Raw genomic sequence first — 23,528 nt, forward strand, 5'->3', positions numbered from 1 at the left:
CATTGTGACATCAAGTGGCCTAAAAGGGCTTGGAATGCATTGTGACACCACAGAGGTTAAGAGAAGCAAGGAACCATTGTGACCCAATGCAGGCTAACAATCTAATGATCCCTTGTGACACCAATGGGCCTAAAAGGGGCAGGGATGAATTGTTACAGCACGGGGACCAATAGAAGCAAGGATCTATTATGCCACCATGGAGGCCAAGAATCAAATAATTCATTGTGACATCATGTGGCCTAAAAGGGCATGGGATGCATTGTGACAGCACAGGGGTTAAGAGAAGCAAGGAACCATTGTGACCCAATGCAGGCTAACAATCTAATGATCCCTTGTGACACCAATGGGCCTAAAAGGGCCAGGGATGAATTGTGAAAGCATGGGGCCCAAGTAAAACCTGGTACAATTATGCCACCATGGAGGCCAAGAATCAAATGATTCATTGTGACATCAAGTGGCCTAAAAGGGCATGGGATGCATTGTGACAGCACAGGGGTTAAGAGAAGCAAGGATCCATTGTGACCCAATGGAGGCTAATAATCCCAGGATCCCATTTGACACCAGGGGGCGTAAAACGGTCAGGGATGAATTGTGACAGCATGGGGCCCAATAGAAACAAGGAAGCATTATGACACCATGGAGGCCAAGAATCAAATGATTCATTGTGACATCAAGTGGCCTAAAATGGCATGGGATGCATTGTGACACCACAGGGGTTAAGAGAAGCAAGGATCCATTGTGACCCAAAGCAGGCTAACAATCTAAGAATCCCTTTTGACACCAGGGGGCGCAAAAAGGACCACGGATGGACTCTGACAGCATGGGGACCTATAGAAGCAAGGAACCAATATGACACCATGAAGGCCAAGAATCAAATGGTTCATTGTGACATCAAGTGGCCTAAAAGGGCTTGGAATGCATTGTGACACCACAGAGGTTAAGAGAAGCAAGGAACCATTGTGACCCAATGCAGGCTAACAATCTAATGATCCCTTGTGGCACCAGGGGGTATAAAAAGGGCCAGGGATGGATTGTTACAGCACGGGGACCAATAGAAGCAAGGATCTATTATGCCACCGTGGAGGCCAAGAATCAAATGATTCATTGTGACATCAAGTGGCCTAAAAGAGGATGAGATGCATTGTGACAGCACAGGGGTTAAGAGAAGCAAGGATCCATTGTGACCCAATGGAGGCTAATAATCCCAGCATCCCATTTGACACCAGGGGGCGTAAAAGGGCCAGGGATGAATTGTGACAGCATGGGGCCCAATAGAAACAAGGAACCATTATGACACCATGGAGGCCAAGAATCAAATGATTCATTGTGACATCAAGTGGCCTAAAAGGGCATGGGATGCATTGTGACAGCACAGGGGTTAAGAGAAGCAAGGAAACATTGTGACCCAATGGAGGCTAATAATCCCAGTATCCCTTGTGACACCAGGGGGTATAAAAAGGGGCAGGGATGGATTGTTAACAGCACGGGGACCAATAGAAGCAAGGATCTCTTATGCCACCGTGGAGGCCAAGAATCAAATGATTCATTGTGACATCAAGTGGCCTAAAAGGGCATGGGATGCATTGTGACAGCACAGGGGTTAAGAGAAGCAAGGATCCATTGTGACCCAATGGAGCCTAATAATCCCAGCATCCCATTTGACACCATGGGGCGTAAAAGGGCCAAGGATGAATTGTGACAGCATGGGGCCCAATAGAAACAAGGAACCATTATGACACCATGGAGGCCAAGAATCAAATGATTCATTGTGACATCAAGTGGCCTTAAAGTTCATGGGATGCATTGTGACAGCACAGAGGTTAAGAGAAGCAAGGAACCATTGTGACCCAATGCAGGCTAACAATCTAATGATCCCTTGTGACACCAATCGGCATAAAACGGCCAGGGATGAATTGTTACAGCACGGGGACCAATAGAAGCAAGGATCTATTATGCCACCATGGAGGCCAAGAATCAAATGATTCATTGTGACATCAAGTGGCCTAAATGGGCATGGGATGCATTGTGACAGCACAGGGGTTAAGAGAAGCAAGGATCCATTGTGACCCAATGCAGGCTAACAATCTAATGATCCCTTGTGACACCAATGGGCCTAAATGGGGCAGGGATGAATTGTGAAAGCATGGCGCCCAATTAAAACCTGGTACAATTATGCCACCATGGAGGCCAAGAATCAAATGATTCATTGTGACATCAAGTGGCCTAAAAGGGCATGGAATGCATTGTGACACCACAGGGGTTAAGAGAAGCAAGGAACCATTGTGACCCAAAGCAGGCTAACAATCTAAGAATCCCTTTTGACACCAGGGGGCGCAAAAGGACCACGGATGAACTCTGACAGCATGGGGACCTATAGAAGCAAGGAACCATTATGACACCATGAAGGCCAAGAATCAAATGGTTCATTGGAAGACCAAGTGGCCTAAAAGGGCTTGGAATGCATTGTGACACCACAGAGGTTAAGAGAAGCAAGGAACCATTGTGACCCAATGCATGCAAACAATCTAATGATCCCTTGTGGCACCAGAGGCTATAAAAAGGGCCAGGGATGGATTGTTACAGCACGGGGACCAATAGAAGCAAGGATCTATTATGCCACCGTGGAGGCCAAGAATCAAATGATTCATTGTGACATCAAGTGGCCTAAAAGGGCATGGGATGCATTGTGACAGCACAGGGGTTAAGAGAAGCAAGGATCCATTGTGACCCAATGGAGGCTAACAATCTAATGATCCCTTGTGACACCAATGGGCCTAAAATGGCCAGGGATGAATTGTTACAGCACGGGGACCAATAGAAGCAAGGATCTATTATGCCGCCATGGAGGCCAAGAATCAAATAATTCATTGTGACATCATGTGGCCTAAAAGGGCATGGGATGCATTGTGACAGCACAGGGGTTAAGAGAAGCAAGGATCCATTGTGACCCAATGGAGGCTAACAATTTAATGATCCCTTTTGACACCAATGGGCCTAAATTGGGGCAGGGATGTATTGTGAAAGCATGGGGCCCAATTAAAACCTGGTACAATTACGCCACCATGGAGGCCAAGAATCAAATGATTCATTGTGACATCAAGTGGCCTAAAAGGGCATGGGATGCATTGTGACAGCACAGGGGTTAAGAAAAGCAAGGAACCATTGTGACCCAATGGAGGTTAATAATCCCAGGATCCCATTTGACACCAGGGGGCGTAAAAGGGCCAGGGATGAATTGTGACAGCATGGTGCCCAATAGAATCAAGGAACCATTATGACACCATGGAGGCCAAGAATCAAATGATTCATTGTGACATGAAGGGGCCTAAAAGGGCCAGGGATGAATTGTTACAGCACGGGGACCAATAGAAGCAAGGATCTATTATGCCACCATGGAGGCCAAGAATCAAATAATTCATTGTGACATCATGTGGCCTAAAAGGGCATGGGATGCATTGTGACAGCACAGGGGTTAAGAGAAGCAAGGAACCATTGTGACCCAATGCAGTCTAACAATGTAATGATCCCTTTTGACACCAACGGGCCTAAAAGGGCCAGGGATGAATTGTTGAATCATGGGGCCCAAGTAAAACCTGGTACAATTATGCCACCATGGAGGCCAAGAATCAAATGATTCATTGTGACATCAAGTGGCCTAAAAGGGCATGGGATGCATTGTGACACCACAGGGGTTGAGAGAAGCAAGGAACCATTGCGACCCAATGCAGGCTAACAATCTAAGAATCCCTTTTGACACCAGGGGGCGCAAAAGGACCACGGATGAACTCTGTGAGCATGGGGACCTATAGAAGCAAGGAACCATTATGACACCATGAAGGCCAAGAATCTAATGGTTCATTGTAAGACCAAGTGGCCTAAAAGGGCTTGGAATGCATTGTGACACCACAGAGGTTAAGAGAAGCAAGGAACCATTGTGACCCAATGCAGGCTAGCAATCTAATGATCCCTTGTGGCACCAGGGGGTATAAAAAGGGCCAGGGATGGATTGTTACAGCACGGGGACCAATAGAAGCAAGGATCTATTATGCCACCATGGAGGCCAAGAATCAAATAATTCATTGTGACATCATGTGGCCTAAAAGGGCATGGGATGCATTGTGACAGCACAGGGGTTAAGAGAAGCAAGGAACCATTGTGACCCAATGCAGGCTAGCAATCTAATGATCCCTTGTGACACGAATGGGCCTAAAAGGGCCAGGGATGAATTGTGAAAGCATGGGGCCCGAGTAAAACCTGGCACAATTATGCCACCGTGGAGGCCAAGAATCAAATGATTCATTGTGACATCAAGTGGCCTAAAAGGGCATGGGATGCATTGTGACACCACAGAGGTTAAGAGAAGCAAGGAACCATTGTGACCCAATGCAGGCTAACAATCTAAGAATCCCTTTTGACACCAGGGGGCGCAAAAGGACGACGGATGAACCTTGACAGTGTGGGGACCTATAAAAGCAAGGAACCATTATGACACCATGAAGGCCAAGAATCTAATGGTTCATTGTGACATCTAGTGGCCTAAACGGGCTTGGAATGCATTGTGACACCACAGAGGTTAAGAGAAGCAAGGAACCATTGTGACCCAATGCAGGCTAACAATCTAATGATCCCTTGTGGCACCAGGGGGTATAAAAAGGCCAGGGATGGATTGTTACAGCACGGGGACCAATAGAAGCAAGGATCTATTATGCCACCATGGAGGCCAAGAATCAAATGATTCATTGTGACATCAAGTGGCATAAAAGGGCATGGGATGCATTGTGACAGCACAGGGGTTAAGAGAAGCAAGGATCCATTGTGACCCAATGGAGGCTAATAATCCCAGGATCCCATTTGACACCAGGTGGCGTAAAAGGGCCAGGGATGAATTGTGACAGCATGGGGCCCAATAGAAAGAAGGAACCATTATGACACCATGGATGCCAAGAATCAAATGATTCATTGTGACATCATGTGGCCTAAAAGGGCACGGGATGCATTGTGACACCACAGAGGTTAAGAGAAGCAAGGAACCATTGTGACCCAATGCAGGCTAACAATCTAATGATCACTTGTGACACCAATGGGCCTAAAAGGGGCAGGGATGAATTGTGAAAGCATGGGACCCAATTAAAACCTGGTACAATTCTGCCACCATGGAGGCCAAGAATCAAATGATTCTTTGTGACATCAAGTGGCCTAAAAGGGCATGGGATGCATTGTGACACCTCAGAGGTTAAGAGAAGCAAGGAACCATTGTGACCCAATACAGGCTAACAATCTAATGATCCCTTGTGGCACCAGGGGGTATAAAAAGGGCCAGGGATGGATTGTTACAGCATGGGGACCAATAGAATCAAGGATCTATTATGCCACCGTGGAGGCCAAGAATCAAATGATTCATTGTGACATCAAGTGGCCTAAAAGGGCATGGGATGCATTGTGACAGCACAGGGGTTAAGAGAAGCAAGGATCCATTGTGACCCAATGCAGGCTAACAATCTAATGATCCCTTGTGACACCAATGGGCCTAAATGGGGCAGGGATGAATTGTGAAAGCATGGCGCCCAATTAAAACCTGGTACAATTATGCCACCATGGAGGCCAAGAATCAAATGATTCATTGTGACATCAAGTGGCCTAAAAGGGCATGGAATGCATTGTGACACCACAGGGGTTAAGAGAAGCAAGGAACCATTGTGACCCAAAGCAGGCTAACAATCTAAGAATCCCTTTTGACACCAGGGGGCGCAAAAGGACCACGGATGAACTCTGACAGCATGGGGACCTGTAGAAGCAAGGAACCATTATGACACCATGAAGGCCAAGAATCAAATGGTTCATTGTAAGACCAAGTGGCCTAAAAGGGCTTGGAATGCATTGTGACACCACAGAGGTTAAGAGAAGCAAGGAACCATTGTGACCCAATGCATGCAAACAATCTAATGATCCCTTGTGGCACCAGAGGCTATAAAAAGGGCCAGGGATGGATTGTTACAGCACGGGGACCAATAGAAGCAAGGATCTATTATGCCACCGTGGAGGCCAAGAATCAAATGATTCATTGTGACATCAAGTGGCCTAAAAGGGCATGGGATGCATTGTGACAGCACAGGGGTTAAGAGAAGCAAGGATCCATTGTGACCCAATGGAGGCTAACAATCTAATGATCCCTTGTGACACCAATGGGCCTAAAATGGCCAGGGATGAATTGTTACAGCACGGGGACCAATAGAAGCAAGGATCTATTATGCCACCATGGAGGCCAAGAATCAAATAATTCATTGTGACATCATGTGGCCTAAAAGGGCATGGGATGCATTGTGACAGCACAGGGGTTAAGAGAAGCAAGGATCCATTGTGACCCAATGGAGGCTAACAATTTAATGATCCCTTTTGACACCAATGGGCCTAAATTGGGGCAGGGATGTATTGTGAAAGCATGGGGCCCAATTAAAACCTGGTACAATTACGCCACCATGGAGGCCAAGAATCAAATGATTCATTGTGACATCAAGTGGCCTAAAAGGGCATGGGATGCATTGTGACAGCACAGGGGTTAAGAAAAGCAAGGAACCATTGTGACCCAATGGAGGTTAATAATCCCAGGATCCCATTTGACACCAGGGGGCGTAAAAGGGCCAGGGATGAATTGTGACAGCATGGTGCCCAATAGAATCAAGGAACCATTATGACACCATGGATGCCAAGAATCAAATGATTCATTGTGACATGAAGGGGCCTAAAAGGGCCAGGGATGAATTGTTACAGCACGGGGACCAATAGAAGCAAGGATCTATTATGCCACCATGGAGGCCAAGAATCAAATAATTCATTGTGACATCATGTCGCCTAAAAGGGCATGGGATGCATTGTGACAGCACAGGGGTTAAGAGAAGCAAGGAACCATTGTGACCCAATGCAGTCTAACAATGTAATGATCCCTTTTGACACCAACGGGCCTAAAAGGGCCAGGGATGAATTGTTGAAGCATGGGGCCCAAGTAAAACCTGGTACAATTATGCCACCATGGAGGCCAAGAATCAAATGATTCATTGTGACATCAAGTGGCCTAAAAGGGCATGGGATGCACTGTGACACCACAGGGGTTGAGAGAAGCAAGGAACCATTGTGACCCAATGGAGGCTAACAATCTAAGAATCCCTTTTGACACCAGGGGGCGCAAAAGGACCACGGATGAACTCTGTGAGCATGGGGACCTATAGAAGCAAGGAACCATTATGACACCATGAAGGCCAAGAATCTAATGGTTCATTGTAAGACCAAGTGGCCTAAAAGGGCTTGGAATGCATTGTGACACCACAGAGGTTAAGAGAAGCAAGGAACCATTGTGACCCAATGCAGGCTAACAATCTAATGATCCCTTGTGGCACCAGGGGGTATAAAAAGGGCCAGGGATGGATTGTTACAGCACGGGGACCAATAGAAGCAAGGATCTATTATGCCACCATGGAGGCCAAGAATCAAATAATTCATTGTGACATCATGTGGCCTAAAAGGGCATGGGATGCATTGTGACAGCACAGGGGTTAAGAGAAGCAAGGAACCATTGTGACCCAATGCAGGCTAGCAATCTAATGATCCCTTGTGACACGAATGGGCCTAAAAGGGCCAGGGATGAATTGTGAAAGCATGGGGCCCAAGTAAAACCTGGCACAATTATGCCACCGTGGAGGCCAAGAATCAAATGATTCATTGTGACATCAAGTGGCCTAAAAGGGCATGGGATGCATTGTGACACCACAGAGGTTAAGAGAAGCAAGGAACCATTGTGACCCAATGCAGGCTAACAATCTAAGAATCCCTTTTGACACCAGGGGGCGCAAAAGGACGACGGATGAACCTTGACAGTGTGGGGACCTATAAAAGCAAGGAACCATTATGACACCATGAAGGCCAAGAATCTAATGGTTCATTGTGACATCTAGTGGCCTAAACGGGCTTGGAATGCATTGTGACACCACAGAGGTTAAGAGAAGCAAGGAACCATTGTGACCCAATGCAGGCTAACAATCTAATGATCCCTTGTGGCACCAGGGGGTATAAAAAGGGCCAGGGATGGATTGTTACAGCACGGGGACCAATAGAAGCAAGGATCTATTATGCCACCATGGAGGCCAAGAATCAAATGATTCATTGTGACATCAAGTGGCATAAAAGGGCATGGGATGCATTGTGACAGCACAGGGGTTAAGAGAAGCAAGGATCCATTGTGACCCAATGGAGGCTAATAATCCCAGGATCCCATTTGACACCAGGTGGCGTAAAAGGGCCAGGGATGAATTGTGACAGCATGGGGCCCAATAGAAAGAAGGAACCATTATGACACCATGGATGCCAAGAATCAAATGATTCATTGTGACATCATGTGGCCTAAAAGGGCATGGGATGCATTGTGACACCACAGAGGTTAAGAGAAGCAAGGAACCATTGTGACCCAATGCAGGCTAACAATCTAATGATCACTTGTGACACCAATGGGCCTAAAAGGGGCAGGGATGAATTGTGAAAGCATGGGACCCAATTAAAACCTGGTACAATTCTGCCACCATGGAGGCCAAGAATCAAATGATTCTTTGTGACATCAAGTGGCCTAAAAGGGCATGGGATGCATTGTGACACCTCAGAGGTTAAGAGAAGCAAGGAACCATTGTGACCCAATACAGGCTAACAATCTAATGATCCCTTGTGGCACCAGGGGGTATAAAAAGGGCCAGGGATGGATTGTTACAGCACGGGGACCAATAGAAGCAAGGATCTATTATGCCACCGTGGAGGCCAAGAATCAAATGATTCATTGTGACATCAAGTGGCCTAAAAGGGCATGGGATGCATTGTGACAGCACAGGGGTTAAGAGAAGCAAGGATCCATTGTGACCCAATGCAGGCTAACAATCTAATGATCCCTTGTGACACCAATGGGCCTAAATGGGGCAGGGATGAATTGTGAAAGCATGGCGCCCAATTAAAACCTGGTACAATTATGCCACCATGGAGGCCAAGAATCAAATGATTCATTGTGACATCAAGTGGCCTAAAAGGGCATGGAATGCATTGTGACACCACAGGGGTTAAGAGAAGCAAGGAACCATTGTGACCCAAAGCAGGCTAACAATCTAAGAATCCCTTTTGACACCAGGGGGCGCAAAAGGACCACGGATGAACTCTGACAGCATGGGGACCTATAGAAGCAAGGGACCATTATGACACCATGAAGGCCAAGAATCAAATGGTTCATTGTAAGACCAAGTGGCCTAAAAGGGCTTGGAATGCATTGTGACACCACAGAGGTTAAGAGAAGCAAGGAACCATTGTGACCCAATGCATGCAAACAATCTAATGATCCCTTGTGGCACCAGAGGCTATAAAAAGGGCCAGGGATGGATTGTTACAGCACGGGGACCAATAGAAGCAAGGATCTATTATGCCACCGTGGAGGCCAAGAATCAAATGATTCATTGTGACATCAAGTGGCCTAAAAGGGCATGGGATGCATTGTGACAGCACAGGGGTTAAGAGAAGCAAGGAACCATTGTGACCCAATGGAGGCTAACAATCTAATGATCCCTTGTGACACCAATGGGCCTAAAATGGCCAGGGATGAATTGTTACAGCACGGGGACCAATAGAAGCAAGGATCTATTATGCCGCCATGGAGGCCAAGAATCAAATAATTCATTGTGACATCATGTGGCCTAAAAGGGCATGGGATGCATTGTGACAGCACAGGGGTTAAGAGAAGCAAGGATCCATTGTGACCCAATGGAGGCTAACAATTTAATGATCCCTTTTGACACCAATGGGCCTAAATTGGGGCAGGGATGTATTGTGAAAGCATGGGGCCCAATTAAAACCTGGTACAATTACGCCACCATGGAGGCCAAGAATCAAATGATTCATTGTGACATCAAGTGGCCTAAAAGGGCATGGGATGCATTGTGACAGCACAGGGGTTAAGAAAAGCAAGGAACCATTGTGACCCAATGGAGGTTAATAATCCCAGGATCCCATTTGACACCAGGGGGCGTAAAAGGGCCAGGGATGAATTGTGACAGCATGGTGCCCAATAGAATCAAGGAACCATTATGACACCATGGAGGCCAAGAATCAAATGATTCATTGTGACATGAAGGGGCCTAAAAGGGCCAGGGATGAATTGTTACAGCACGGGGACCAATAGAAGCAAGGATCTATTATGCCACCATGGAGGCCAAGAATCAAATAATTCATTGTGACATCATGTGGCCTAAAAGGGCATGGGATGCATTGTGACAGCACAGGGGTTAAGAGAAGCAAGGAACCATTGTGACCCAATGCAGTCTAACAATGTAATGATCCCTTTTGACACCAACGGGCCTAAAAGGGCCAGGGATGAATTGTTGAAGCATGGGGCCCAAGTAAAACCTGGTACAATTATGCCACCATGGAGGCCAAGAATCAAATGATTCATTGTGACATCAAGTGGCCTAAAAGGGCATGGGATGCACTGTGACACCACAGGGGTTGAGAGAAGCAAGGAACCATTGTGACCCAATGCAGGCTAACAATCTAAGAATCCCTTTTGACACCAGGGGGCGCAAAAGGACCACGGATGAACTCTGTGAGCATGGGGACCTATAGAAGCAAGGAACCATTATGACACCATGAAGGCCAAGAATCTAATGGTTCATTGTAAGACCAAGTGGCCTAAAAGGGCTTGGAATGCATTGTGACACCACAGAGGTTAAGAGAAGCAAGGAACCATTGTGACCCAATGCAGGCTAACAATCTAATGATCCCTTGTGGCACCAGGGGGTATAAAAAGGGCCAGGGATGGATTGTTACAGCACGGGGACCAATAGAAGCAAGGATCTATTATGCCACCATGGAGGCCAAGAATCAAATAATTCATTGTGACATCATGTGGCCTAAAAGGGCATGGGATGCATTGTGACAGCACAGGGGTTAAGAGAAGCAAGGAACCATTGTGACCCAATGCAGGCTAACAATCTAATGATCCCTTGTGACACGAATGGGCCTAAAAGGGCCAGGGATGAATTGTGAAAGCATGGGGCCCAAGTAAAACCTGGCACAATTATGCCACCGTGGAGGCCAAGAATCAAATGATTCATTGTGACATCAAGTGGCCTAAAAGGGCATGGGATGCATTGTGACACCACAGAGGTTAAGAGAAGCAAGGAACCATTGTGACCCAAAGCAGGCTAACAATCTAAGAATCCCTTTTGACACCAGGGGGCGCAAAAGGACGACGGATTAACCTTGACAGTGTGGGGACCTATAGAACCAAGGAACCATTATGACACCATGAAGGCCAAGAATCTAATGGTTCATTGTGACATCTAGTGGCCTAAACGGGCTTGGAATGCATTGTGACACCACAGAGGTTAAGAGAAGCAAGGAACCATTGTGACCCAATGCAGGCTAACAATCTAATGATCCCTTGTGGCACCAGGGGGTATAAAAAGGGCCAGGGATGGATTGTTACAGCACGGGGACCAATAGAAGCAAGGATCTATTATGCCACCATGGAGGCCAAGAATCAAATGATTCATTGTGACATCAAGTGGCATAAAAGGGCATGGGATGCATTGTGACAGCACAGGGGTTAAGAGAAGCAAGGATCCATTGTGACCCAATGGAGGCTAATAATCCCAGGATCCCATTTGACACCAGGTGGCGTAAAAGGGCCAGGGATGAATTGTGACAGCATGGGGCCCAATAGAAAGAAGGAACCATTATGACACCATGGATGCCAAGAATCAAATGATTCATTGTGACATCATGTGGCCTAAAAGGGCATGGGATGCATTGTGACACCACAGAGGTTAAGAGAAGCAAGGAACCATTGTGACCCAATGCAGGCTAACAATCTAATGATCACTTGTGACACCAATGGGCCTAAAAGGGGCAGGGATGAATTGTGAAAGCATGGGACCCAATTAAAACCTGGTACAATTCTGCCACCATGGAGGCCAAGAATCAAATGATTCTTTCTGACATCAAGTGGCCTAAAAGGGCATGGGATGCATTGTGACACCACAGAGGTTAAGAGAAGCAAGGAACCATTGTGACCCAATACAGGCTAACAATCTAATGATCCCTTGTGGCACCAGGGGGTATAAAAAGGGCCAGGGATGGATTGTTACAGCACGGGGACCAATAGAAGCAAGGATCTATTATGCCACCGTGGAGGCCAAGAATCAAATGATTCATTGTGACATCAAGTGGCCTAAAAGGGCATGGGATGCATTGTGACAGCACAGGGGTTAAGAGAAGCAAGGATCCATTGTGACCCAATGCAGGCTAACAATCTAAGAATCCCTTTTGACACCAGGGGGCGCAAAAGGACCACGGATGAACTCTGACAGCATGGGGACCTATAGAACCAAGGAACCATTATGACACCATGAAGGCCAAGAGTCAAATGGTTCATTGTGACATCAAGTGGCCTAAAAGGGCTTGGAATGCATTGTGACACCACAGAGGTTAAGAGAAGCAAGGAACCATTGTGACCCAATGCAGGCTAACAATCTAATGATCCCTTGCGGCACCAGGGCGTATAAAAAGGGCCAGGGATGGATTGTTACAGCACGGGGACCAATAGAAGCAAGGATCTATTATGCCACCATGGAGGCCAAGAATCAAATGATTCATTGTGACATCAAGTGGCCTAAATGGGCATGGGATGCATTGTGACAGCACAGGGGTTAAGAGAAGCAAGGATCCACTGTGACCCAATGGAGGCTAATAATCCCAGGATCCCATTTGACACCAGGGGGCGTAAAAGGGCCAGGGATGAATTGTGACAGCATGGGGCCCAATAGAAACAAGGAACCATTATAACACCATGGAGGCCAAGAATCAAATGATTCATTGTGACATCAAGTGGCCTAAAAGGGCATGGGATGCATTGTGACACCACAGAGGTTAAGAGAAGCAAGGAATCATTGTGACCCAATGCAGGCTAACAATCTAATGATCCCTTGTGACACCAATGGGCCTAAAAGGGCCAGGGATGAATTGTGAAAGCATGGGGCCCAAGTAAAACCTGGTACAATTATGCCACCATGGAGGCCAAGAATCAAATGATTCATTGTGACATCAAGGGGCATAAAAGGGCATGGGATGCATTGTGACAGCACTGGGGTTAAGAGAAGCAAGGATCCATTGTGACCCAATGGAGGCTAATAATCCCAGGATCCCATTTGACACCAGGGGGCGTAAAAGGGCCAGGGATGAATTGTGACAGCATGGGGCCCAATAGAAACAAGGAACCATTATGACACCATGGAGGCCAAGAATCAAATGTTTCATTGTGACATTAAGTGGCCTAAAAGGGCATGGGATGCATTGTGGCACCACAGAGGTTAAGAGAAGCAAGGAACCATTGTGACCCAATGCAGGCTAACAATCTAATGATCCCTTGTGACACCAAAGGGCCTATAAGGGGCAGGGATGAATTGTGAAAGCATGGGGCCCAAGTAAAACCTGGTACAATTATGCCACCATGGAGGCCAAGAATCAAATGATTCATTGTGACATCAAGTGGCCTAAAAGGGCATGGGATGCATTGTGACAGCACAGGGGTTAAGAGAAGCAAGGATCCATTGTGACCCAATGCAGGCTATCAATCTAATGATCCCTTGTGACACCAATGGGCCTAAAAGGGGCAGGGATGTATTGTGAAAGCATGGGTCCCAATTAAAACCTGGTACAATTACACCACCATGGAGGCCAAGAATCTAATTGTTCATTGTGACATCAAGTGGCCTAAAAGGGCTTGGAATGCATTGTGACACCACAGAGGTTAAGAGAAGCAAGGAACCATTGTGACGCAATGCAGGCTAACAATCTAATGATCCCTTGTGGCACCAGGGGGTATAAAAAGGGCCAGGGATGGATTGTTACAGCACGGGGACCAATAGAAGCAAGGATCTATTATGCCACCATGGAGGCCAAGAATCAAATAATTCATTGTGACATCATGTGGCCTAAAAGGGCATGGGATGCATTGTGACAGCACAGGGGTTAAGAGAAGCAAGGAACCATTGTGACCCAATGCAGGCTAACAATCTAATGATCCCTTGTGACACCAATGGGCCTAAAAGGGCCAGGGATGAATTGTGAAAGCATGGGGCCCAAGTAAAACCTGGCACAATTATGCCACCGTGGAGGCCAAGAATCAAATGATTCATTGTGACATCAAGTGGCATAAAAGGGCATGGGATGCATTGTGACAGCACAGGGGTTAAGAGAAGCAAGGATCCATTGTGACCCAATGCAGGCTAACAATCTAAGAATCCCTTTTGACACCAGGGGGCGCAAAAGGACAACGGATGAACTCTGACAGCATGGGGACCTATAGAAGCAAGGAACCATTATGACACCATGAAGGCCAAGAATCAAATGGTTCATTGTAAGACCAAGTGGCCTAAAAGGGCTTGGAATGCATTGTGACACCACAGAGGTTAAGAAAAGCAAGGAACCATTGTGACCCAATGCAGGCTAACAATCTAATGATCCCTTGTGGCACCAGGGGGTATAAAAAGGGCCAGGGATGGATTGTTACAGCACGGGGACCAATAGAAGCAAGGATCTATTATGCCACCGTGGAGGCCAAGAATCAAATGATTCATTGTGACATCAAGTGGCCTAAAAGGGGATGAGATGCATTGTGACAGCACAGGGGTTAAGAGAAGCAAGGATCCATTGTGACCCAATGGAGGCTAATAATCCCAGGATCCCATTTGACACCAGGGGGCGTAAAAGGGCCAGGGATGAATTGTGACAGCATGGGGCCCAATAGAAACAAGGAACCATTATGACACCATGGAGGCCAAGAATCAAATGATTCATTGTGACATCAACTGGCCTAAAAGGGCATGGGATGCATTGTGACACCACAGAGGTTAAGAGAAGCAAGGAACCATTGTGACGCAATGCAGGCTAACAATGTAATGATCCCTTTTGACACCAATGGGCCTAAAAGGGGCAGGGATATATTGTGAAAGCATGGGGCCCAATTAAAACCTGGTACTATTACGCCACAATGGAGGCCAAGAATCAAATGATTCATTGTGACATCAAGTGGCCTAAAAGGGCATGGGATGCATTGTGACACCACAGGGGTTAAGAGAAGCAAGGAACCATTGTGACCCAATGCAGGCTAACAATCTAAGAATCCCTTTTGACACCAGGGGGCGCAAAAGGACCACGGATGGACTCTGACAGCATGGGGACCTATAGAAGCAAGGAACCATTATGACACCATGAAGGCCAAGAATCTAATGGTTCATTGTAAGACCAAGTGGCCTAAAAGGGCTTGGAATGCATTGTGACACCACAGAGGTTAAGAGAAGCAAGGAACCATTGTGACCCAATGCAGGCTAACAATCTAATGATCCCTTGTGGCACCAGGGGGTATAAAAATGGCCAGGAATGGATTGTTACAGCACGGGGACCAATAGAAGCAAGGATCTATTATGCCACCATGGAGGCCAAGAATCAAATAATTCATTGTGACATCATGTGGCCTAAAAGGGCATGGGATGCATTGTGACAGCACAGGGGTTAAGAGAAGCAAGGAACCATTGTGACCCAATGCAGGCTAACAATCTAATGATCCCTTGTGACACGAATGGGCCTAAAAGGGCCAGGGATGAATTGTGAAAGCATGGGGCCCAAGTAAAACCTGGCACAATTATGCCACCGTGGAGGCCAAGAATCAAATGATTCATTGTGACATCAAGTGGCCTAAACGGGCATGGGATGCATTGTGACAGCACAGGGGTTAAGAGAAGCAAGGATCCATTGTGACCCAATGGAGGCTAATAATCCCAGGATCCCATTTGACACCAGGTGGCGTAAAAGGGCCAGGGATGAATTGTGACAGCATGGGGCCCAATAGAAACAAGGAACCATTATGAAACCATGGAGGCCAAGAATCAAATGATTCATTGTGACATCAAGTGGCCTAAAAGGGCATGGGATGCATTGTGACACCACAGAGGTTAAGAGAAGCAAGGAACCATTGTGACCCAATGCAGGCTAACAATCTAATGATCCCTTTTGACACCAATGGGCCTAAAAGTGGCAGGGATGAATTGTGAAAGCATGGGGCCCAAGTAAAACCTGGTACAATTATGCCACCATGGAGGCCAAGAATCAAATGATTCATTGTGACATCAAGTGGCCTAAAAGGGCATGGGATGCATTGTGACAGCACAGGGGTTAAGAGAAGCAAGGAACCATTGTGACCCAATGCAGGCTAACAATCTAAGAATCCCTTTTGACACCAGGGGGCGCAAAAGGACCACAGATGAACTCTGACAGCATGGGGTCCTATAGATGCAAGGAAGCATTATGACACCATGAAGGCCAAGAGTCAAATGGTTCATTGTGACATCAAGTGGCCTAAAAGGGCTTGGAATGCATTTTGACACCACAGAGGTTAAGAGAAGCAAGGAACCATTGTGACCCAATGCAGGCTAACAATCTAATGATCCCTTGTGGAACCAGGGCGTATAAAAAGGGCCAGGGATGGATTGTTACAGCACGGGGACCAATAGAAGCAAGGATCTATTATGCCACCATGGAGGCCAAGAATCAAATGATTCATTGTGACATCAAGTGGCCTAAAAGGGCATGGGATGCATTGTGACACCACAGGGGTTAAGAGAAGCAAGGATCCATTGTGACCCAATGGAGGCTAATAATCCCAGGATCCCATTTGACACCAGGTGGCGTAAAAGGGCAAGGGATGAATTGTGACAGCATGGGGCCCAATAGAAACAAGGAACCATTATGACACCATGGAGGCCAAGAATCAAATGATTCATTGTGACATCAAGTGGCCTAAAAGGGCATGGGATGCATTGTGACACCACAGAGGTTAAGAGAAGCAAGGAACCATTGTGACCCAATGCAGGCTAACAATCTAATGATCCCTTTTGACACCAATGGGCCTAAAAGGGGCAGGGATGAATTGTGAAAGCATGGGGCCCAAGTAAAACCTGGTACAATTATGCCACCATGGAGGCCAAGAATCAAATGATTCATTGTGACATCAAGTGGCCTAAAAGGGCATGGGATGCATTGTGACAGCACAGGGGTTAAGAGAAGCAAGGAACCATTGTGACCCAATGCAGGCTAACAATCTAAGAATCCCTTTTGACACCAGGGGGCGCAAAAGGAACACAGATGAACTCTGACAGCATGGGGTCCTATAGATGCAAGGAAGCATTATGACACCATGAAGGCCAAGAATCAAATGGTTCACTGTGACATCTAGTGGCCTAAAAGGGCTTGGAATGCATTGTGACACCACAGAGGTTACGAGAAGCAAGGAACCATTGTGACCCAATGCAGGCTAACAATCTAATGATCCTTTGTGGCACCAGGGGGTATAAAAAGTGCCAGGGATGGATTGTTACAGCACGGGGACCAATAGAAGCAAGGATCTATTATGCCACCGTGGAGGCCAAGAATCAAATGATTCATTGTGACATCAAGTGGCCTAAAAAGGCATGGGATGCATTGTGACAGCACAGGGGTTAAGAGAAGCAAGGATCCATTGTGACCCAATGGAGGCTAATAATCCCAGGATCCCATTTGACACCAGGTGGCGTAAAAGGGCCAGGGATGAATTGTGACAGCATGGGGCCCAATAGAAACAAGGAACCATTATGCCACCGTGGAGGCCAAGAATCAAATGATTCATTGTGACATCAAGTGGCCTAAAAGGGCATGGGATGCATTGTGACACCACAGAGGTTAAGAGAAGCAAGGAACCATTGTGACCCAATGCAGGCTAACAATCTAATGATCCCTTGTGGCACCAGGGCGTATAAAAAGGGCCAGGGATGGATTGTTACAGCACGGGGACCAATAGAAGCAAGGATCTATTATGCCACCATGGAGGCCAAGAATCAAATGATTCATTGTGATATCAAGTGGCCTAAAAGGCCATGGGATGCATTGTGACAGCACAGGGGTTAAGAGAAGCAAGGATCCATTGTGACCCAATGGAGGCTAATAATCCCAGGATCCCATTTGACACCAGGTGGCGTAAAAGGGCCAGGGATGAATTGTGACAGCATGGGGCCCAATAGAAACAAGGAACCATTATGACACCATGGAGGCCAAGAATCAAATGATTCATTGTGACATCAAGTGGCCTAAAAGGGCATGGGATGCATTGTGACACCACAGAGGTTAAGAGAAGCAAGGAACCATTGTGACCCAATGCAGGCTAACAATCTAATGATCCCTTGTGACACCAATGGGCCTAAAAGGGCCAGGGATGAATTGTGAAAGCATGGGGCCCAAGTAAAACCTGGTACAATTATGCCACCATGGAGGCCAAGGATCAAATGATTCATTATGACATCAAGTGGCATAAAAGGGCATGGGATGCATTGTGACAGCACTGGGGTTAAGAGAAGCAAGGATCCATTGTGACCCAATGGAGGCTAATAATCCCAGGATCCCATTTGACACCAGGGGGCGTAAAAGGGCCAGGGATGAATTGTGACAGCATGGGGCCCAATAGATACAAGGAACCATTATGACACCATGGAGGCCAAGAATCAAATGATTCATTGTGACATCAAGTGGCCTAAAAGGGCATGGGATGCATTGTGACAGCACAGGGGTTAAGAGAAGCAAGGATCCATTGTGACCCAATGCAGGCTATCAATCTAATGATCCCTTGTGACACCAATGGGCCTAAAAGGGGCAGGGATGTATTGTGAAAGCATGGGTCCCAATTAAAACCCGGTACAATTACACCACCATGGAGGCCAAGAATCTAATTGTTCATTGTGACATCAAGTGGCCTAAAAGGGCTTGGAATGCATTGTGACACCACAGAGGTTAAGAGAAGCAAGGAACCATTGTGACGCAATGCAGGCTAACAATCTAATGATCCCTTGTGGCACCAGGGGGCATAAAATGGGCCAGGGATGGATTGTTACAGCACGGGGACCAATAGAAGCAAGGATCTGTTATGCCACCATGGAGGCCAAGAATCAAATGATTCATTGTGACATCATGTGGCCTAAAAGGGCATGGGATGCATTGTGACCTCACAGAGGTTAAGAGAAGCAAGGATCCATTGTGACCCAATGGAGGCTAATAATCCCAGCATCCCATTTGACACCAGGGGGCGTAAAAGGGCCAGGGATGAATTGTGACAGCATGGGGCCCAATAGAAACAAGGAACCATTATGCCACCGTGGAGGCCAAGAATCAAATGATTCATTGCGACATCAAGTGGCCTGAAAGGGCATGGGATGCATTGTGACACCACAGAGGTTAAGAGAAGCAAGGAACCATTGTGACCCAATGCAGGCTAACAATCTAATGATCCCTTGTGGCACCAGGGCGTATAAAAAGGGCCAGGGATGGATTGTTACAGCACGGGGACCAATAGAAGCAAGGATCTATTATGCCACCATGGAGGCCAAGAATCAAATGATTCATTGTGACATCAAGTGGCCTAAAAGTGCATGGGATGCATTGTGACAGCACAGGGGTTAAGAGAAGCAAGGATCCATTGTGACCCAATGGAGGCTAATAATCCCAGGATCCCATTTGACACCAGGTGGCGTAAAAGGGCCAGGGATGAATTGTGACAGCATGGGGCCCAATAGAAAGAAGGAACCATTATGACACCATGGAGGCCAAGAATCAAATGATTCATTGTGACATCAAGTGGCCTAAAAGGGCATGGGATGAATTGTGACACCACAGAGGTTAAGAGAAGCAAGGAACCATTGTGACCCAATGCAGGCTAACAATCTAATGATCCCTTGTGACACCAATGGGCCTAAAAGGGCCAGGGATGAATTGTGAAAGCATGGGGCCCAAGTAAAACCTGGTACAATTATGCCACCATGGAGGCCAAGGATCAAATGATTCATTATGACATCAAGTGGCATAAAAGGGCATGGGATGCATTGTGACAGCACTGGGGTTAAGAGAAGCAAGGATCCATTGTGACCCAATGGAGGCTAATAATCCCAGGATCCCATTTGACACCAGGGGGCGTAAAAGGGCCAGGGATGAATTGTGACAGCATGGGGCCCAATAGAAACAAGGAACCATTATGACACCATGGAGGCCAAGAATCAAATGATTCATTGTGACATCAAGTGGCCTAAAAGGGCATGGGATGCATTGTGACACCACAGAGGTTAAGAGAAGCAAGGAACCATTGTGACGCAATGCAGGCTAACAATGTAATGATCCCTTTTGACACCAATGGGCCTAAAAGGGGCAGGGATATATTGTGAAAGCATGGGGCCCAATTAAAACCTGGTACTATTACGCCACAATGGAGGCCAAGAATCAAATGATTCATTGTGACATCAAGTGGCCTAAAAGGGCATGGGATGCATTGTGACACCACAGGGGTTAAGAGAAGCAAGGAACCATTGTGACCCAATGCAGGCTAACAATCTAAGAATCCCTTTTGACACCAGGGGGCGCAAAAGGACCACGGATGGACTCTGACAGCATGGGGACCTATAGAAGCAAGGAACCATTATGACACCATGAAGGCCAAGAATCTAATGGTTCATTGTAAGACCAAGTGGCCTAAAAGGGCTTGGAATGCATTGTGACACGACAGAGGTTAAGAGAAGCAAGGAACCATTGTGACCCAAGGCAGGCTAACAATGTAATGATCCCTTGTGGCACCAGGGGGTATAAAAATGGCCAGGAATGGATTGTTACAGCACGGGGACCAATAGAAGCAAGGATCTATTATGCCACCATGGAGGCCAAGAATCAAATAATTCATTGTGACATCATGTGGCCTAAAAGGGCATGGGATGCATTGTGACAGCACAGGGGTTAAGAGAAGCAAGGAACCATTGTGACCCAATGCAGGCTAACAATCTAATGATCCCTTGTGACACGAATGGGCCTAAAAGGGCCAGGGATGAATTGTGAAAGCATGGGGCCCAAGTAAAACCTGGCACAATTATGCCACCGTGGAGGCCAAGAATCAAATGATTCATTGTGACATCAAGTGGCCTAAAAGGGCATGGGATGCATTGTGACAGCACAGGGGTTAAGAGAAGCAAGGAACCATTGTGACCCAATGCAGGCTAACAATCTAATGATCCCTTGTGACACCAATGGGCCTAAAAGGGCCAGGGATGAATTGTGAAAGCATGGGGCCCAAGTAAAACCTGGCACAATTATGCCACCGTGGAGGCCAAGAATCAAATGATTCATTGTGACATCAAGTGGCCTAAAAGGGCATGGGATGCATTGTGACAGCACAGGGGTTAAGAGAAGCAAGGAACCATTGTGACCCAATGCAGGCTAACAATCTAAGAATCCCTTTTGACACCAGGGGGCGCAAAAGGACCACGGATGGACTCTGACAGCATGGGGACCTATAGAAGCAAGGAACCATTATGACACCATGAAGGCCAAGAATCAAATGGTTCATTGTAAGACCAAGTGGCCTAAAAGGGCTTGGAATGCATTGTGACACCACAGAGGTTAAGAGAAGCAAGGAACCATTGTGACCCAAGGCAGGCTAACAATCTAATGATCCCTTGTGGCACCAGGGGGTATAAAAAGGGCCAGGGATGGATTGTTACAGCACGGGGACCAATAGAAGCAAGGATCTATTATGCCACCATGGAGGCCAAGAATCAAATAATTCATTGTGACATCATGTGGCCTAAAAGGGCATGGGATGCATTGTGACACCACAGGGGTTAAGAGAAGCAAGGAACCATTGTGACCCAATGCAGGCTAACAATCTAATGATCCCTTGTGACACGAATGGGCCTAAAAGGGCCAGGGATGAATTGTGAAAGCATGGGGCCCAAGTAAAACCTGGTACAATTATGCCACCGTGGAGGCCAAGAATCAAATGATTCATTGTAAGGCCAAGTGGCCTAAAAGGGCATGGGATGCATTGTGACACCACAGAGGTTAAGAGAAACAAGGAACCATTGTGACCCAATGCAGGCTAACAATCTAATGATCCCTTGTGACACCAATGGGCCTAAAAGGGGCAGGGATGAATTGTGAAAGCACGGGGACCAATAGAAGCAAGGATCTATTATGCCACCGTGGAGGCCAAGAATCAAATAATTCATTGTGACATCATGTGGCCTAAAAGGGCATGAGATGCATTGTGACAGCACAGGGGTTAAGAGAAGCAAGGAACTATTGTGACCCAATGGAGGCTAACAATCTAATGATCCCTTGTGACAGCAATGGGCCTATAAGGGGCAGGGATGAATTGTGAAAGCATGGGGCCCAAGTAAAACCTGGTACAATTATGCCACCATGGAGGCCAAGAATCAAATGATTCATTGTGACATCAAGTGGCCTAAAAGGGCATGGGATGCATTGTGACAGCACAGGGGTTAAGAGAAGCAAGGAACCATTGTGAACCAATGCAGGCTAACAATCTAAGAATCCCTTTTGACACCAGGGGGCGCAAAAGGACAACGGATGAACTCTGACAGCATGGGGACCTATAGAAGCAAGGAACCATTATGACACCATGAAGGCCAAGAATCAAATGGTTCATTGTGACATCAAGTGGCCTAAAAGGGCATGGGATGCATTGTGACACCACAGAGGTTAAGAGAAACAAGGAACCATTGTGACCCAATGCAGGCTAACAATCTTATGATCCCTTGTGACACCAATGGGCCTAAAAGGGGCAGGGATGAATTGCGAAAGCATGGGGCCCAATAGAATCAAGGAACCATTATGACACCATGGAGGCCAAGAATCAAATGATTCATTGTGACATCAAGTGGCCTAAAAGGGCATGGGATGCATTGTGACACCACAGAGGTTAAGAGAAGCAAGGAACCATTGTGACCCAATGCAGGCTAACAATCTAATGATCCCTTTTGACACCAATGGGCCTAAAAGGGGCAGGGATATATTGTGAAAGCATGGGGCCCAATTAAAACCTGGTACAATTACGCCACCATGGAGGCCAAGAATCAAATGATTCATTGTGACATCAAGTGGCCTAAAAGGGCATGGGATGCATTGTGACAGCACAGGGGTTAAGAGAAGCAAGGAACCATTGTGACCCAATGCAGGCTAACAATCTATGAATCCCTTTTGACACCAGGGGGCGCAAAAGGACCACGGATGCACTCTGACAGCATGGGGACCTATAGAAGCAAGGAACCATTATGACACCATGAAGGCCAAGAATCAAATGATTCATTGTAAGACCAAGTGGCCGAAAAGGGCTTGGAATGCATTGTGACACCACAGAGGTTAAGAGAAGCAAGGAACCATTGTGACCCAAGGCAGGCTAAAAATCTAATGATCCCTTGTGACACCAATGGGCCTAAAAGGGCCAGGGATGAATTGTGACAGCACGGGGACCAATAGAAGCAAGGAACAATTATGCCACCATGGATGCCAAGAATCAAATAATTCATTGTGACATCATGTGGCCTAAAAGGGCATGGGATGCATTGTGACAGCACAGGGGTTAAGAGAAGCAA

Source organism: Cinclus cinclus, chromosome 16 (genome assembly GCF_963662255.1).
Source record: "Cinclus cinclus chromosome 16, bCinCin1.1, whole genome shotgun sequence".
Lineage (NCBI taxonomy): Eukaryota > Metazoa > Chordata > Aves > Passeriformes > Cinclidae > Cinclus > Cinclus cinclus.